Source organism: Penaeus japonicus, unplaced genomic scaffold (assembly GCF_977035675.1).
Source record: "Penaeus japonicus unplaced genomic scaffold, GWHDUDI00000001_assembly GWHDUDI00000008, whole genome shotgun sequence".
In the NCBI taxonomy this organism is placed as follows: domain Eukaryota; kingdom Metazoa; phylum Arthropoda; class Malacostraca; order Decapoda; family Penaeidae; genus Penaeus; species Penaeus japonicus.
The window spans coordinates 34137717-34142716 of NW_028234410.1; the positions used below are offsets into that span (position 1 = coordinate 34137717).

Sequence of the window (5000 nt, forward strand, 5' to 3'; positions counted from 1 at the left end):
ATGGATAATGTGGAGTTGTTATCACTCGTCTTTAACCCTGGCGCCCCCCCCCCCACCCCACCCCACCCCACCCGCGGAGAGCAATTTCAACATCTCGAAAAAAAAATGCTGTCATCACCATTTTTCTTTTCTTTTTCTTTTTTTTCTTTTTTTTTCTTTCTCTTCGCTTGGTCTACTTATGTGGGTATTATTTTTTTCTGCTTGTGTGGGTCTTAGGTGTGGTGTATGTGGGTTGTGGTTATATGTGTCTTTTTATGTGTGTGTTTACGTTGTGTGTGTTTGTTTTTGTATGTGTATTATGTGTTATGCGTGATTTTTTAATTTTTTTTTTTCTTTTGTGTGTCAGATTTATGTACGTGTGTGTGTTTGTGAGCCATGTGTTTTCTGTGTTTTTTGTATGTACATGTGCATGTGTATAGGCTTACATGTGGATTCGTGTGCGCATGTGTGCGTGTGAGAGTGAAAGCATGCGTGCTCGTGTTCGCAACCATTTCCACTTGAACGTTTGTCCGTAAACCTTCACCTTTGTAACAGCCAGCTCCGCCACGGATTACAAAGGACACGGGGATCGCAGTTGCGTTTCCTGTTTACCAACACACCCAATAAAGCGACAATACTGTTCTTACTTCCGCGACCTGTTTCTCTTTGAGGTGTCGCTGTTCCTACGTCTGTTGGCTGCTTTCTTACTGACGCGAGAACTCATTAAAGGAGTTTCTTTTCGTATTCGTTATAGAGTGGCTGTTTTACATGGAAGTTCACTTTGAGGGGCGAGGCGGTGTTTGATTTTGAGAGCTTCTGAAGAGGGGGAGGAACAGCAAGACGCTCCTGGTTTGTTCCTTTCTCCTTTTTTCTTTCTTTCTTTCTCTCCTCTTTCTATCTTCCTCCCTCCCTCCCTCCCTCCCCTTTCTTCTCTCTCTCTCTCTCTCTCTCTCTCTCTCTCTCTCTCTCTCTCTCTCTCTCTCTCTCTCTCCCTCCCTCCCTTCATTCCTCCATCCCTCCCCCCCCTCTCTCTCTCTCCCTCTCTCCTTCCCTCCCTCCACCCCCCCCCCACCCTCTCTCTCTCTCTCTCTCTCTCTCTCTCTTCTCCCTCTCTCTCCACTCTCTCTCCCTCTCCCTCCCTCCCTCTCCCCCCTCTCTCATTCTCTCTCTCTCTCTCTCTCTCTCTCGCTTTCTCTCTCTCTCTCTCTCTCTCCATCCCTCCGTCTCTCTCTCTCTCTCTCCATCCCCCGTCTCTCTCTCTCTATCTCTCTCTCATTCTCTCTCTCTCTCACTCACTCACTCACTCACTCTCTCTCTCTCTCTCTCTCACTCTCTCTCTCTCTTTCTCCCTCCCTCCCTCCCTCCTTCCAACCCTCCCTCCCTCCCTCCCTCCATTCAAGTCATGTTAAAATATCACAAGGAATTACCAGACCATGGATTTAACCTTACCCCCCAAGAAAAGAATCACAGACCAAAGGCATTATCTCTCTTGCTTTCTTCAAAGAGTAAGAGTGGAAAGAGAGGTTACACAAAGGTCACGAAGAGGGCAAAGAGCTTCGCAGGAATGTGGGAGAAGGTCAGTTGGTGTCGATAAAGGCCAGAGACGGTGTTAGGAGTTTAAAAGGTACATGAAGACAAGGCGGGTACGAAGATCACCCAAATAACCACACGCGAGATTTCGAAGACAAGTCTTTACACAAATATTTTTTCTTTTCTCTTATTTCATCGGATCATATAAAGTCATTCTAAATAAAGATATAATTTTGAAATAATGATATGATATCAAAATCACATAATTAGTAAGTCCAATAGACTTTAGAAAATGATTTAAACGATACAAAATCACATTACCGAACGAAGCAAAGAAATATGGCCGCGGGTTAGGAGATAATGCCTCACGGAAAAGAACATTAGTTTCGTCCATTCTTTAGATCTGGACCGCCATAGATCGAAGCGAGAGGCATGACTGTCAGAAGCATCGTGTTATGGATAGGAAAGCTAAGGTTGGGAAGTGATATACGGCATTACAGGGGAAATAAATGCTTTTTCTATAGACTAAAGAGAGGGAGGGAGAGAAAGAGAAAGAAAGAGAGAGAGAGAACGAAGCATAAGGCAAGACTGGGAAGGCAAAACTGTAAAGGAGAGAAAAAAATGTTTCTTTAGGCGTTCGATCTTCAGGGGATTTTATATCGTTTATTTATAAAGCGAAAGAGATAATGAATGACGACAGACGGAAGTGATGAGGAAAAAGGGGGGGGGGGAGGGAGAGCAAAACGAGGTGCATAACTATCACGAGATGTTATAAATAGGGTAAATAAGGTAAGGGAATCATTTGCTGCATCAAAGGGAAGAGAATAAACGATTGTTGCTTAAACTGTTGTTGCTATACCATGCAGATCCGAGGTTTGTGTGCAACGTATGATGTGCACAACCAACGCTGTTACCAGGGAGACAGATAAGACTTCTTGAATCAAAAGGATAATCACCCAATTCGAATTCAACATACAGTTCGTGATAACAACAGTATATTTTGAAAAAAAACTACAACAAAGAACAAGAAGAACAACCACAATAACGCCACAGAAAACGTAACAAATATTATATGCAAGAGAGTTGAAACTCCCTTCGGCTTTTAGTAGTGAAGGAGGGCGTGGCTGACCGTAGAGTTTTGTCTCATGCAATGTCGTCACGGAAGGTCGGCGCTGCTACACATAATAACGTTTCTCCTTTTAGACACAGAGTTTATCCCATTCTCTTTATCTCGTAAAGTCTAACCACGCTAAAGTGATGGAATTAGACGATTGCACAAGCCATAATCACGGAAGTTTTATTATTTTCTATACTATTATTTCTATATTTAGCGTACTTGTTCATTTTTTTTAAGTGAATATATTCATGTAGTTATTTGCGATTATTGTGTTTTAGTTTGGTTCTTCAGGTATCTTCTTTCGTTTTGTTGGGTGTTTTTTATTTTATTTTTTTTTTATCACGACTTTTTTTAACATCATTAATTTATTATAATCATTATAGATTTGATCTAATTCTTATGATATAACTTGTATCTCACTATCAACACCAAATTCGCCACCATCACAACCACCACCACTAACAGCAACAACAACAATACCTAAACCACCATCATCACCATAATCAACACTACCCCTCCACTCCCTCCCACGAGCACCATATACACGAAATACCCCCCCCCCTCCCCACAGCCCTCCCACCCTCCTCCTTCCCCTTTCGCTAATTCCTCATCTCTCTCCCTTTCAACCCCCACCCCCCATCTCCACCCCCTTCTTCCTCCTTTCGCTAATTCCCCATCTCTCTCCCTTTTACCCCCCCCCCTTCCTCCTCCTTTCGCTAATTCCTCTTCTCTCTCCTTTTCCCCCCCCCCCCCGCCATCCCCACCCCCTTCTTCCTCCTTTCGCTAATTCCTCATCTCTTTCCCTTTCAACCCCCCCCCCCGCCACCTCCCATCTCCACCCCATTCCTCCCCCTTTCGCTAGTTCCTCATCTCTCTCACTTTCAACCCCCCCCCCCGCCACCTCCCATCTCCACCCCCTTCTTCCTCCTTTCGCTAATTCCTCATCTCTCTCACTTTCACCCCCCCCATCTCCCCCCTCCCCCTTCTTCCTCCTTTCGCTAATTCCTCATCTCTTTCCCTTTCACCCCACCCCCCCCATTCTCCACCCCCTTCCTCCTCCTTTCGCTAATTCCTCATCTCTCTCCCTTTCACCCCCCCCATCTCCACCCCCTTCCTCCCCCTTCTTCCTCCTTTCGCTAATTCCACATCTCTCTCCCCCCCATTCTCCACCCCCTTCTTCCTCCTTTCGCTAATTCCTCATCTCTCTCCCTTTCCCCCCCCCCCATCTCCACCCCCTTCCTCCCCCTTCTTCCTCCTTTCGCTAATTCCTCATCTCTTTCCCTTTCACCCCACCCCCCCCCATCTCCACCCCCTTCCTCCTCCTTTCGCTAATTCCTCATCTCTCTCCCTTTCCCCCCCCCCCCATCTCCCCCCCCTTCCTCCCCCTTCTTCCTCCTTTCGCTAATTCCTCATCTCTCTCCCTTTCCCCCCCCCCCCCCATCTCCACCCCCTTTCTCCTCCTTTCGCTAATTCCTCATCTCTCTCCCTTTCAACCCCCCCTCCCATCTCCACCCCCTTTCACCTCCTTTCGCTAATTCCTCATCTCTCTCCCTTTCAACCCCCACCCCCCATCTCCACCCCCTTCTTCCTCCTTTCGCTAATTCCCCATCTCTCTCCCTTTCACCCCCCCCCTCCCATCTCCACCCCCTTTCACCTCCTTTCGCTAATTCCTCATCTCTTTCCCTTTCAACCCCCCCTCCCATCTCCACCCCCTTTCACCTCCTTTCGCTAATTCCTCATCTCTTTCCCTTTCAACCCCCCCTCCCATCTCCCTCTCGCCCCCCCCCCCCCTCTCCTCCCCCTTTCCCCTCCTTTCGCTAATTCCTCCTCTCTCTCCCTTTCACCCCCCCCCCATCTCCACCCCCTTCCTCCTCCTTTCGCTAATTCCTCATCTCTCTCCCTTTCACCCCCCCCCCCCATCCCCCCCCCCTTCCTCCTCCTTTCGCTAATTCCTCCTCCCCCCCCCCCCCCCCCCCCCCATCTCCACCCCCTTCCTCCTCCTTTCGCTAATTCCTCATCTCTCTCCCTTTCACCCCCCCCCCATCTCCACCCCCTTCCTCCTCCTTTCGCTAATTCCTCATCTCTCTCCCTTCCCCCCCCCCCCCCATTCTCCACCCCCTTTCTCCTCCTTTCGCTAATTCCTCATCTCTTTCCCTTTCCTACAGAACGTCGCACAAAGGAGAGGAGACCAACAGACCCTCTTCGACGCCTATAGCAGTTGGCCAAGTCAAACACAGCCTCCCTTTTCATCTCTTCGAGCATAAGGGCAAAAGAGGAAGAGAGTGAGAGAGGGAAATACGGAAGGAAGGAAGAGAGAAGGAAGAAGGAAGAGAGAAGAGACAGGAAGAAGGAAGAGAGAAGAGAGAAGAGACAG

General features: G+C 47.9%; 1 protein-coding gene across 1 annotated transcript in view; it reads left to right on the forward strand.

Annotated features, from left to right (window-relative positions):
- The window catches only part of LOC122253156 (LHFPL tetraspan subfamily member 7 protein), an 81140-nt gene that overhangs the window by 42031 nt on the left and 34109 nt on the right, over positions 1 to 5000 (forward strand). Inside the window, exon 2 of the mRNA XM_086539307.1 lies at positions 4792 to 5000. This exon is cut by the window's right edge and continues 1270 nt beyond it. The gene's annotated coding sequence lies outside the window, so the exon portion shown is untranslated. The remainder of the gene's footprint in view (positions 1 to 4791) is intronic.